Raw genomic sequence first — 14,815 nt, forward strand, 5'->3', positions numbered from 1 at the left:
CCTCTGGACTTACCAGTGTCCTCTAACAAAGCACCAAAGGAAATATAATGCAGGGAGCCAGGAGGACCAGCTTTTTGAGGACTGCACCCCTATGGAGGTGAGAAGGGTTGTTGTAACTGCCCCTGGTGGATAGAGCTCATCACCAGGAATAAAATGAGCCCAGGATCTTCCACATCAGCCCCACTGGGCAAGGGGTATAGCATTCTTAAAGTTTGTGACCTTTGATCTATTTTTCCTCCCTCAGAGTGCGTGGTGCTCCACTGACGGTACGATAATCTTTCCCCTGGGGTAGACCAGGGCCCGGGGGACAAGCTAAGGAAGCTGTGCTGCCTGATGGGGAGAGGGCTTCAGTGAGGCCCCCTACCTATTTACTCAGCTCAGCCAAGTACCCCACCCATGGGGGAATTTAAGTAAAAAGGTGCAAGAACCCCATCCTTGGATCCTCAGCGCTGCAAGAATGCAGTAATGCAAGGAAGCGCCATTGCGCTTCCCTGCTGAAACAGGAGGGGCCCAGGACTGCGTCCCTGGGCCACGTGATAGCAGCTGGAGGCAGGTAGCACTACTGCTTACGGAAGCACCTTGCCGATAGTAGTGGGCAAGGCAGAAGACTCCTGCCAGCTTCCGCAGCCACACGGAAAGCTGGCCATGCAGGGAGCCGGATCAGTGTAGTCCGGGGTAGGTTCCTGAGGCTGTCCCACCTCAGTGAATCACATGGAGTGTCTGGGTGGGATTGGGCACTCCAAAGCAGCACTGTGGTGTTGCATGGCCCCAACAGAGGAAGTGCAGATTTAAGACAAACAAAACAAGAGAAAAGCATGAAGCATTGCTCTCCCCGGCACAGCAGGAGAGCTACTACTACAATATGCACTGCTTGTGGAAAACTCACCTCATAATGCTTTGCGGAACCTCTTATTTCAAATACATGTTCATAACTTATGGTTGAATCCCACTCAGGACACATTTGGCTCTGGCTGTAAACTTCAATCTCTACGTATCTTCTGAGACCTGTTGCACTCATTGGCTCTTTGAGATACTTGGCGCAAGCGCCACCCTGACATTCCTGGTTATACTTTCCATTCTGCCCAGCACTCGGTGTGGACATGCATCGATTACTGTTTTCTCTCCGCAGCTATCTGTCCATGGCTACAGGACGTGGAAACACTTCCATGTACCCCCTCGGACCATGTTCCAGTGCTCTTACAGGTCGTGGTCCCATACGCCACGGGTTGGGAGTGCAGATGGTCATTTTGCACGACGGCCCTATTGGATGAGGTATTCCACTCGAAACTCCACAACATAATACTCAAATATTTCGAGATCAAATCGGGATCTGTCACTCGATATGTCATTTTGTGGGGCGCTCTCACGGCGTGCATCCACCGTATCTGCATATCCAAGCACTTGGGCATTTTGTGGGCCTTGGGCGGTAGCCTGACCCAGTAGAGAATGAGCTGATCACTATTGATAGAGATGACATCCCAAACCCCTCATCAGCCACACGGCACAAACGAGAGACCCTTCTTGCAGAGTTTAATGAGTTGACTGACAGGGTGGCAGCCTTTATGAGTAAATATGATGCAGCACGCAGATACAGTGAGGGGGAGTGCCCTGGGTGGACATTAGCCCACCTCTTGCGGCCCCCTTGGGAAGCAGGGCAAGGTATGAGCCTCTGCATAAAGGGAGGTATTACTGTGTCAGAAAACAGCGACATAATCCACAAACTAGTTCCATACTACAAATTCCTGTATACCTCTTGACTGACTCCTGACTCAACTGCCCGGCCAGGCCTACTTAGAGGAGGTGGCTATGGTGTGGCTCAACACCAGATGAGGCCAATTTCACAGCGAACCCTTCTCAGCTGAGGAACCTACCCAGGAGATAGACTCCCTCGATGGCGCGAAGGAACCTGGCCTGGACAGCCTATCTGGCTCTTTTTGCAAGGTATTCAAACAGATACTGATACGCCACTTACTATAGGTCTACTCGGAATCCTTAGATAGCGGTATGCTCCCTCTACAATGCGTGAGGCAACAATAATGCTGCTACTGAAGCCCTGAAAGGACCCTACAAGATGCACCTCCTATAGGCCCCCGTCACTTCTCAATTTGACAATAAGATATTGGCCAAGGCAATGGCAAATAGGCTGTTGCTCCTCCTTGATGCAATCATGTCGCCAATCCAGATGGGTTTGATACCACATAGATCCATAGCGCTCAACCGAAGGGCAGTATTTTCATTTCTGAACAGAGTATTCCCAGCGGCGCCTGTGGTGGTCACCCTTCTGGACATCGAGAAGGCGTTTGACTCGCTCGAATGGCCTTTCCTCCACGCAATACTCCACGAACGGCTCTAATGTTCTGGTCTCATTCCTGTATTCCTCACCCATGGACCGTCTTGGGGTAAACAACTCCCGTTTAGATCATTTCCCCATCTCCACGGGCTCTAGGCAGGGTGTCCGCTATCACCACTGCTATTTATCATCACTATGGATCCCCTGATCCAGCACCTGCAGGAAAAACACTTACACCATTGCTTATGGTTTCGCCTCGGCCCTCTCCTAATTGTCTATGTATGCGGGCAATATTCTGCTGTTAATCAGACATCCCTGTGAGAATTTAAACCCTATAGTGGAGGAGATCGCCCGGTTCGGTGACATGTCAGGCCTACTCATCAACTGGGATAAATTCAAACTCTTCCCCTTGATAGAATCTACAAAACCCCCACCGTGTGGGCATCCATTTTGATGGGCTGCGGATACTAGTAAATATCTGGGGATCATGCTTCATAGAGAAAGTCCAGACTATCTGCCTCAATCATGGCCCCGCTATGGACAAACTCGCCGTTCAGGTGGACCGATGGATTCGTCTCCCACTCTCCATGGCTGGGTGCTTAGCTCTCGTCAAGATGAATGACCTTCCGCACTTACCTATTTGTAAATATTTCTATCCCTTTGATGGACGCATTCTTTGTCCAGCTCCTCAGCTTACTGTTGCGGTTGGTGTGGGCGGACTGCCAGCCGCACATAGCCTGGGAAACGTTAATGCTCCCTTGCAAACGGGGTGGGTTCGCCATCCCTGATTTCTGCTTATATTATTTAGCACTGCAGTCACAGTTTACCTACCACTAGTTTCACCCGGATGCTCGGCTCCTGTATAATAAACCTGAGCAGGATTTAACGGATCCCACACCCCTCAACATGCTGCTGCCATGAGGTATTCGTCTGGACCCAACTGACATCCAGGCGCTCTCTTCGACATACTGGGCCTGGTGCAAACTCAGCAGAGTACTGGGCTTTGAAATTAAATTCTTTACTCCCTTGGATTACCCCTGCCCCGAAACCCCTGGCTCTCACAAACATCTGAGAGGCTGGTGCAACGCACCCTGCAGAATTTGCACTTTCACACCTTTGGGGACCTTTTTCCAGATGGCTATATTGGGCACACCCAGGCAACACCCATAGTACAGAACTGTCATACATGGAAAGATTTATCCTCACTAGACTGCACAGAAGATTACGAACCCGTGTACCCTCCTATCCTTTATTGCCTACAATATGGTATATGGTGTTTAAACAGGCGAGTGATGGGGGACCCGTCACCGCCGGGAAGAAGACTTGGGACACCCAATCTCGGACAAAGACTGGGCATTCAGCTGCGCACAAACCTAACTTGTGTACCCTAACCACCGCCACAAGCTCCTCCATCTTCGATTCCTACATAGATCCTATATCACCCCCTGGAGATTGCCAAGTACGATACTTCTAGATCATCACACCGCACCAAATGCGATTTCGCTCACATGACTTGGATCTGTCCTATAATTGCCACATATTGGACATCGGTGTTCCAAGCATTTTCGCTTATGGTCTCTAGTGCCCTTGAGCCTTCCCCCATGCTGGCTCCACTGGTGAATGTCTCCAGCATCCTGCATTACATTGAGGCAACCAAATCAGCCATACGACAAGGGAGTGGCTTTGGAGTATGATATACTGCGACATTCAAAGTGAGGTATATTCCACTCTTCAACCTCCCACATCATACCCAAAAGACATTTGGAAATCAGTTTGGCCTACCTGCTTACCTTGCAACCTTTGCACCCCGTCTCTCCAACCCGGCTATGTTCATAGCCCTAACCACCCCAGGTCAGGCCTCTCACTCGTCCCTTGTACCTAACAGGTTACCCACTGCCTTACATTTTTTCGTTCCTGGGTATCCACCTTCCCAGTTTTGGAATGTTGATTTAGTCTGGGCTCCCCACTCATGCCTAGACCCATATTGCATTGGCACTGATACGCTGTACGACAACACTGCCTTATACATCTCTTTACTCCGCAATACCTCACAACTGTCTCCCCTTCCCCTTCCCTTTGTCCCCCATCCACTCTGTGTGCCAACTTCTTTGTGTTATGTGTTGCTCTTCATCGAACTTTTCCCAATAATGCTTCAAATTTTGATTCACATGCAGGATCCATTGCAGCACGCTGCTGTCATACCTACGGCTAATGCAACAACTTGACATTATTCAAAAGATATGATTTTGTATCTCCTTTATGTCTGATGTTTAATCATAAATAAAATAATTGTTTTTAAAAATGCATGTTCTCCCATATCTCTGCTTGAGGTGGTCCCAGGAAGATGGGACCACCACCAACATTCTCAGCACACCACAGCCTACCTTCCAAGACAACTTTCCTGGTCTACACCCTAAATTGGGGGACCCTAAAGTAGCACCTCTACTGATTTTCAATGTATTTTCAAACTCTTCCAGGGCTGGAGCTTTTGCTCTAACAGCTAGGAATGTTTAGCTTTCTAGGGGCCTTGTGTATGGTAACCCCTAGGGGTTGATTGTATGGTTACAATGCAATGCTTTTTCACTGCTATCCACCCAGGGGTTGTTTTGACAATTACAGTTAAAGCCAAGTACATGAAAGAATGCACAAACACAGAGTTTATTCCTGCTAAATATTTTTTTAGGTCATCATAATGATTGCACATGTTTTGTTGGTCCGGCCTTATCACAATAATGACAGTGACTTATGATGAAGTAATGTGTTTTATGACAAAATAACTGGTGAAACTCTGTGGATATGTTTAGGTGACTCCTCTTGGGGGTCACCAGTGATAGCACAATGTAATCTATGATATGTTCCATTTGCCAATGTACATATTTGTAAATTACTGTGTGGTATTAAGTAGTGTATGTGTGTAATAAATGTACTTCTTCTTTTTCTAAAGAAAATGTATTGACTGGACAATTATTTATTGAGAGTTGTTATTGTGTGCTGGTGATTATTAGCTCACAACAACTCCCTTGAGACTGCTCTGATTCACTTCCCGATGAAAGTTAAGTGCTACAATGGGGTGTTTGTTTCCCACTGAGGGCAATTGTGGATCTATTACTTGTGATGTCCACACAACTTGTAGCCCAATTTCCAACAGGTCCCCTTGTGGTACTATTGTTCTATGTTCAAATTTGGCCCTTACGGTTAGAGGTGGGGAAAGCCATCCAGTATTACCAGGCAGGGAAATCTTCAAATGTGAGCTTCATGGCCTTGTGAGGCGTGAGATCACTGGCTATAAGGATCACTAATCAAAATTATATCCCAACTTTCCATGATGGAGAGTTAGAGATTGCAGTGTCTCCCGCCTGGCTTCCTCTAGCTAAATGGCAGGCAGTGATTAAATCTAAGGGACTAGACAGAATTGAGATCTCAGTGCATAGGCTGCCACTTACTCAACACGAGGTGCTTCATTACGTTATACACAGTTGAAAGTCTTTACGATCTTCAGTAAGTGGAGTGTCAGTCTCTGCAGGATCGATCTGCTCTGGTCCTCCTATAAAAATAGGTAGCCATCAATTACCAGAGTGAGCAACACCAGACACAGCTACCACACACAACTGACTATGCAGGCATGATATGTACTCCCCCTCCTATAAAGAATGTCATGCAGTATGTACATACAGCATACACTTCTAAAAGTCATCAATAAAAATTATTCTTGGGACAGAATATAACCAAGAGCACAAATATTTGTTAGTCATCCTAGATCTATCTATTATGCTTGCTTCAGAGTCTACCTCATTAAGCAGAACCCATTAACATCAGTATCTATTGAGCTTATTTACAAGCCCATTGCACCCCCGGTGCATCACTTTTTATGATGCACCACCGGCACAATGAGGTTCCCATATGTACAAGGCCACGTAAAGTCACCCTGCGTGACTTTTCATGGCCTTGGAAATATGGGCCCTTTTCACGCATTACTCTGGCTGTTCCGTGGGTGATACCACACACCATCCATGAAACTTGACACATTCCCAGATATACAACATTTTGTAAAACTGGTAATGCGTCAAAGTTCTATGCCTCCCCCGGGGAGGCGTAAGAATGACATAACGAGGAAAAATACTTTTATTTCTCTACGTTTTCTCCTCTTTCTATGCCTGCTGCATGCAGCAGGCATAGAAAGAGGATAATGCCATCAATTATTTTATTTTTTTGCAGGAAGGTTTCTCTTCCCCACAGGGAAGGCAACCTTGAAAAATGACACAATGATGCAAGCACTGGTACATGGCAGCCAATTGTGCACCAGCGCAGGGGAAAACAGAAGGGATGCTTCATGTTGTTGTTAATCTAACGCATCCCTGTGCTTTGAAAATTACACCGCACAGACAGCTAAATGGCTTATGGAGCTGCACTGCATCATTTTCTTGTAGACGAGGCAATTTGTGTGTAGTGCAATCTCCACTTAAGCAAAAAGCACAAGTTTATACAGCACTCTGGGTTAAGTGTACCGGTTTGTTCCCTTGCCAGATAACTTCCAAACACAGGAGACTAGATGTTGATTCACTAATGCACATTTGGTCCTGCAGGAGAATCATATAATGCAGCTTTGAAGATAAATCAAATAGGACATCATTATAACATTTGCTTAACCACCATCAACCCATTTAAATCAAGGCTTCCAAGAACAAGTTTCTCCAGCATGATTGCTGCCATCTTGGCTGATCTTCAAAAATTGGTAGTACTCTCTGCCCTCAACATAGTCAAAATCAGATCATTTAAAACACAGTATATTTTTGCTGCCCAATAAGAATTTGTTTTATGTCTGACTATGATGTTGGCAATACACTTTATTCTCTGCTAGTACCATAGCCTCTCCCCCTTCCTAGCCATATACCCCATATTGGCATTGATAGAGGGCATTTGACCCGCGTCGTGCAGTCAGCAAGAGAAATGCAGTTGAACGTATGAGCAGGAACATGACATAGGGTGTACAGAATAACTTGACACGTCACTCTCTCACATTTCCTCCTCCATTACACCTCTAGACACAGCATTCAAAAGCAAGTGTATAGCACATCTTAGGGAGCATAAATACAACAGCTAAAACTATACCTTCATGGGTTCACTACACATTTACGGTCCAAAAATACAATCCACCGCGTAGTTGCATGCTAGACCTTTCATAATGTGCCTCACAAAGGGTATGATCATTGCAAAAATTCAACATCGTGGACAACAATAACAAAAACCTCATTTATTGTTCCCACATATGTTCACAGCCTTTACAAAAAAGGGCAACAAAACAACATATCCAATCAATCAATCAATCAATCAATTATTCATTCAGGGAAATATATGCTCACTACTCACACTTGAGGGTCTCAAAGCACTGGGGGGAAACAGTTGTTCCCTTCAGTCAAAAGGCCAGGTCTTGAGCGCCTTCCTGAAGGTGTTCAAGGAGGGGGCGTGTCTAATGCTGATAGGGAGTTTATTCCAGGTCTTGGCCACGATGTAGGAGAAGGATCTTCCCCCTGTTCTTGCTCTGCGGATGCGTGGGGTATCGGCGAGGGCCAGGTTGGTGGATCAGAGGTTTTGTTTGGGTACGTGGAAGACGATTCTCTCATTGAGGTATCGGTGTCCTGTGTTGTGGAGGCATTTGTAGGCATGGGTGAGTATCTTGAATGTGACTCTCTTCTCGACGGGGAGCCAGTGGAGGTTTCATAGGTGTTGGCTGATGTGCTTGTGTCGGGGGATGCTGAGGATGAGTCTGACTGCGGTGTTCTGTATCGTCTGGAGCATGCAGAGTACAGCCTTGTTGATGCTGGCGTAGAGAGACTTTCTGTAGTACAGTCTGCTGGTTATGAGTGCGTGGTTGACTGTCTTTCTTGACTCGAAGGATCCATTTGAAGGTATTCAGGAGGATGTAGAGGGTGTTGAAACAGCTGTACACAACAGCATTGACCTGTCTGTTCATGAAGAGGGAGGTGTCAAGTACGATGCCGAGGTTTCTGGTGTGGTCCATGGGGGTCGTAGGGCTGCCGAGTACGGTGAGCCACCAGGTGTTGTTCCACGCTGCTGGGGTGGTTCAGAGTACGAGGACTTCTGTCTTCTCCGAGTTGAGTTTCAGGCAGCTGTTGCTCATCCAGGATGCAACGTCCTGCACTTCTTCCTGGAAGTTGAGTTTGGTGGTGGTGGGATCCTAGGTGAGGGAGAGGATGAGCTGGGTGTCATCGGCATAGGATACTATGCTGCGGCCGTGCTGTCTGACCGTGGTGCAGAGGGAGGCCATGTAGATGTTGAAGAGGGTTGGGCTGAGTGATGATCCCTGGGGTACTCCGCAATTGATTTCCATGGGTTCGGAGAGGAAGGGTGGCAGTCTGATTCAATGGCTTCTGCCGGTGAGGAACGAGCGGATCCAGTCGAGGGCTGTTCCTTGTATGCTGCGTCATGTAGTCTGGAGGCGATAGTGCATTGGGAGATGGTGTCGAAAACTGCTGACACGTTGAGTAGGATCAGAGCTGCGGTGTGGCCTTGGTCGAGGATGGTGTGGATGTTGTCTGTGGCAGTGAGTAGGGCGGTTTCGATGCTGTGTTTGTTGCGGAATCCAGATTGGGAGGGGTCAAGAATGAAGTTGTCTTCGATGAACTTTGTTAGCTGTGCGTTGATGGTCTTCTCCGTCACTTTTGCTGTGAAGGAGAGGAGAGAGATGGTCTGGTAGTTTTTGAGGTCTGTGGGATCTGCTGAGGGTTTCTTAAGCTGGGGTCAGACTTCAGCGCATTTCCAGTCATCAGGGAAGGTGCCGGTTGTTAAGGTGGTGTTGATGGTGTGTCGTAATTCTGGTGCGATTGCAGCTCTGTGGTAGATGTGCGGTGGGCAGGGATCCATGGGGGCCCCCGAGTGGATGCTTTTCATGGTGGAGGCAGTCTCTTAGGTCATGACCAGTGTTCAGGAGGCGATGGTGAGCTGGCTGGTGTTGCTGGAAGGCGCGGTGGTTGCGGCGTCAGGTGTTTGGTCATTGAAGTTGTCGTAGAGGTTCTTGATTTTCATGTGGAAGTATGATCCGAGCTTGTCGCAGAGGTCCTGGGAGGGGATGATGTCTGTGGTTTCGCTGGGGGATTTGGTGAATTCCTGGATGACGCTGAATAGCTCCTCGGATTTGCTGGCTTTCGTGAGAATTTTGTTGTGGATGAAGGTTTGTTTGGTGGTTCCGATGTGTTGGTGGTATTCCGTCATGGCGTCTTTATAGATGGTGTGGTTTTCAGGTGTCTTGTTTTGCCAGTTCTTCTTGAGGCACCTGCACATGTGTCTGGCTTCTTGGAGGTCGGCGGTGAACCAGGTTGCTGTCTGTCGGAGTTGCGTAGAGGGGCGAACTTGTCTATATAGCTGGAGATCCAAGTGTAGAGTCTTCTGGCTGTGAGGTTGGCATCGGTTGTGGTGGTGGGGGTGTTGCAGTTGAGGATGAAGTTGAGCTGCTCCTCTGTGACTCTGCTACAGTTTCTTGGGCAGCTTTATTTGTTGACCGGGAAGTGTACGCAGTGGTGGTCAGTTCATTGGAGTTGCGTGGTGTTGCTGAAGTGGGTTCTGATTCTCCCTGCGAAGATGGGGTCAAGGGTGTGTCCTGCATTGTGGGTGGACATGGTGGCGAGGTTGTCGAGGAGGGTAGTGGAGTTGTGGTCCTTGGGGTTGTGGAGGTGGAAGATCATGTCTCCGATGAGTATCTAGTCCATTGAGGCGATGGCATGGGTTGCGATGAGATTGGTGATGGTGGAGGCGAAAGGGGAACGGGAGCCAGGGGGTCTGTAGGTGAGGGTACCGTTGAGTGTAGAATTGGGGTTGGTCTGGACCTGGAGGTGCAGGTGTTTGGTGGTGGAGAAGGCGTCACTTGAGGTCGAGAGACGGAGGGAGATTTGTGCGCGATGGCGAGCCACCTGCCGGGTGGTTGGGGCCGTCCTTCCTCTGGATACGAATCCGACTGGGATGGTGATGGCAATGACGGGTGCAGAGGAGGTGTGGTCCAAGTTTCTGTAAAGAAGATTAATCATGGTAAGAGGGTGTTGAGGAGGCTCCAGATCTCAATGGCGTGTCTGTGCATGGAGTGCAAGTTGAGGAGAATGCATTTCAGGGCGTCAGTGGTGTTGGCGGCAGGGGCGGTGGTGTAAGTCTGGCAGCAGTGGCGACAGGAGCATTGGCAGTGGGCTGTTTTCGGGGTGGACTGCTGCCAGGTGTTTCTTCCAGGGTTGAGCGCGTGGTGGGCCACTGAGTCGTAGCGGTGGACGGTCAGACATCCATAGTTCCTGGCGCTGGCTGTAGTCGGGTCACAGACGGATTCAGACAGGCTTGCCTTTGGCGCGTCTTTGGTGCGTCCGCTGCGTGACCGCGCCTCAGCCACCATTAACAAGGGGAGGAGGGAGGTACGAGCAGCTGCGAGACAGGAACGGGTGTCGGCAGGGGGAGGGGCCACAGGGGCAGGAGCTGCGGGGGGAGAGCCGGGCAACGTAGGGTCAGCACAGAAAAATTGGGCACAGGGCACCTAAAAACAGAAATGCACAATGGGAAAAAACAAAAACGAGCAGAAGACTTACAGTGATGCCAGAGGCAGACATGGCATAGTACACAGCAAGGAGCAGACCCAGCTGAAGTGAGCTGGCCTGCTGGAACGGGCACAGTGAGGAGCAGACCTGCAGCGGCCTCAAACACCAGGCAGGTGGAGGCGAAACTGGGCCAGCGGTGAGGCAAGGCACAGCGGAGCTGCTGGGGAGAGAGCAGATCTCAGACCAGAGGTCAGAGGTCCAGATATTTATGGTTTAGAAAGCTGAATCTGTGATCATGTGCTACGCTGCCTCACAAAGGGTTATGTTACATTACATATTAATACTTTTTATTTTTAATTTGGGGAGAGGATGCAGCCTTATGGCTAGAGTGGTCGACCTCGAAGCTGGGGAACTGAGTTTGAGTCTTAGCAATGATGCTCAACATCCTGTGATTCTGGGCAAATCACTTAACTTCCCCTTGCCTAACAAAAATTAATGTGTTCATCTATAACAAAACTGCTGCTCATGTCAAGCGCTCTGATACCTGATATCCTCGGGTCTAGCGCGCTATATAAAACTCTTAAAAAAAAAAATTTGCAAAATTAAGTTGTTTTTCAAAATGTATTACATACAATATCGTTTGTGAAACAAGTGTAAGACTTAGCACCTGGTATATTATTCTCATTTCCTATGTGCTGGAATAAACTTTTAAACATGTATTGCATACGATATCTTTCGTACATGGTGGAAAAATACTTCTGACCTGTCCACCAAGGAGCATATTATCAAGAAACGCCGTTAAAATTATCGCCGCTTTAGCGGCAGAAAACTACCGCTAAAGCGGCGATAATGGGCTTGATAATATGCCCTTGAGAATTCCCATAGAAGCCCATTGAGGAACTTCGATTTTCGATCACGATCGAATCGACCTGCCATTTTGTGACCCGCCGCCATTTTGTGTTGCCATCACTCAGGCAGCACGGCAAACGAAATCTATTCTGCTTTTCCCGCAGCTCGGTGTGGAAATACGTCCTCGGCCTTATTTGCGAAGCTGGTGTTTGGACTAGCCGAGTACACTAATCCTTGTCTGGCTTTCCTAATCCCTGTTTCAACTATCTGTAGGCTCACACTATTCTTTCCTGATCATATCTTATCAACTCGCCTTCACTGTCTCCTGTTAGCATTCTCTCGTGTCACAACTGTCCTCTAACACACACAAGCGTATCTCACCCCCTGCAAGTTAGTTATAATCTGTTAATGAATTAGTTCGGCGGTGGGATGACAAACACAGTTGGAGGAGAGGTCTCTTCGAGTCATCTGATATTCCTGTTTTTGAACCTTTCTTATTGGTTCCACTTTGTTTTTCCACTTACCCTATTGGCTCTTTTCTTCTATGCTTGGGGAGTGTGTCTCGTTAATAATTATGTATTGTATAGTATTTAATCTGATGCGCCACAGAGTGAAGTGGCAGTCTCCTGAGAACCTACTTTGTGTACTTCTAGGATAACTGTACTAGCTGCAGCTAAATAAATCCGATCTTCTAATGCCGACAGAGTGTCCCGTGTCTCTGTGTAGCGAAGCAGGTGAACTCCGGAGACAGAGGGCGTACCCTGCGCCACCAGGTCCAAAAGGTTCTGGTTCTTCAATTGGCGCCCAACGTAGGGCGGCTTCAGTGGTACCGGTTCTGCTCGAAGGTCGTGAGGAACCCCGCATGAAAATTCCGGAGGGTTCGCGAGCCACACTAAGCGACCCCTGTATGTCGAAAGTGGTCCGAAGGTCTTTTGCAGCGCGGTTACTCCTTCCTGACGGCTACTGACGACCGCTGCCCTGACTGCCGCCCTGCTTTGGCCCATTCCTTTGATGATGTATGGTAAGGCGAGACGATAGACGGGCCTCTGTTGGTGGAAGAAGACGTCCTTAGTTAAGTATTTTCGTGGGTCGCGCCCACAATTTGGTTCTTTGTTTTATGTCCTTAGGTTTTTTAGATTTAGCATTTGCAAAGGCTAAAACCGAGGGTAAGTGCATTTGTACTGTGTAAACTGAGTTTTACTCCCTTGACGTTTGTGAACAGTCCGGAGACATCTCGAGATGCCTGGTCTGACTAAGTTTGGAAGAATTTGTTGTCTTGGTTGTAATAGGGACTCCCGACTTGAGGACTCTTGTCTGATTCCTTCGGTTGGAACTCCCACATATGAGCTCTATTCGAAACATGGTATCGGCCCCATTGCCTTTAACGAGACATGGACTCGATACACGAAGAAAGATGGTGTTCTCAAATGGCCAGAAAACGGTAGTTTTGACCCTGATGTGCTAGACAATTTGGAAACAGTATTATTCAAAAGAAAAGCCCGGCCGGCAATGTTTGACTCTTTCCGCCTTTGGCGTAAGGAAGCCAAACAGAAAGAAATTAAACAAACAAAACGAGATAGGAAAGCACGGGGTATGACAATTATACAGGCTGCCCAACAGTTCAAAAATGATGAAATTGACAATGCGACTGAAATTTCAGAAAGACAACATCGTATGGCGATAGATAAATGCTATCCGGTGTTGCCTGTTTCTCCTTCTGATAATAAGAAAGATATAGAAGAAGATCCCCTAATGTCTCATTTATTAAGGTTGCCTCCACCCTATGCGCAAAATGCCAATGTACCTCAGCCGTTACAGCCTGCTCAGCTGCTGGTAGTACCTCCGCCGGTTCCGGCTCTTCAGCATTTGCCTCCTCCAGTACTATCGCCCTTGCCGGTTTTACCATTAGTCTCAACTTCTTTGCCTTCATCTCCTGATCTTAGCTCTCCTTTGCCTTCTGCTCCTCCTACAATCTCCAGTTCTTCTCCTGTTAGTTTTCCTAATACTCTGTCTCCAGTTCTAATGTCTAATTCTCCATCTGTGCGTAAGCGTCTCACAGATTCTATCTCCTTTCTTTGGAGCTTTTAATGTGTCTCCGGCTTTTGTTCGAAGACAATCTCGTAGTTAATTTCCAGATTTTGAGGAACGAGAGAAGCTAGATTCTCTTGCACGAAGATGGATCAAGAAGGGTCCAAAATATAGTGTGCTTGATATTATGCCTACCTTTTTGCAATGGAATGCGCCTACGCAGAGATATGTTTTTAATGTAATGTGCGACATTCTCATTAAAGAATGGGAAGATGTGAGTTCGAGTCCGATCTCACAAGATCTGTTAGATGTTCAAGCTGATTTTGAAAAAGGACTTATTGTAGGTTCCAAAGTCGAGGAAGCTGTAAGGACACTTATCTCTTATAGATCCTTATTGTTTTCTCTGATTTTTCTTGATTCCGATCCGTCGGTTAAACTGACGTCGAAAAATTACCCTATGAGAGAGGTTCCTCCAGTATGGAAGGAAGAGGTTACGGGAGTAGGTGCTAATCCAGCTATTCCTGCTCATTTTCAGCGTATATGGGTACATGTCCCTTGGAAGAGATCTGAAGTTTTGGCTCTTAAGCAGACTCTACCAGATCCTCGTAAGAACCCTGCAGGTTATTACAAAGAATTATCGCAGACAATCGATGCTTGCATTATGAATCTAGCAGATATTGATATGTTAATGGGTAATGTCGTCCCACAGACAATATGGGCTAAGATTCGTAGAGAGGATCACGCACAGGAACTAGGTGCTACTTGGAATGTTATAGCTGATACAGATAGAGACCAAGTGGGTGGCGCAAAGCCTGATGCTTTGATCTCGGAACTTCCTGGTAGGATCATTACGTTAATGAAAACTATGATGCCTGCACTGAGAGTTAATTGGGCTAAGTTAGCAGCATGCAAGCAAAAGAAAGATGAAAGTGTCTCTGACTTCTTTACTCGTTTCGAGGAGACATTTATCGATCACAGTGGTCAGGACATGGCTACCGAGGATGGACAGCGATTATTCGTGGATAAATTTGTATTCAATTTGCTTCCCGAGCTGTCACACAAATTAAAAGATTCAGAAAGTTCTTGGGCTGTTTCTTCTTCTGCTCAGATATTGGCTACT

This window comes from Triturus cristatus, chromosome 2_2 (assembly GCF_964204655.1).
Source record: "Triturus cristatus chromosome 2_2, aTriCri1.1, whole genome shotgun sequence".
In the NCBI taxonomy this organism is placed as follows: Eukaryota; Metazoa; Chordata; class Amphibia; order Caudata; family Salamandridae; genus Triturus; species Triturus cristatus.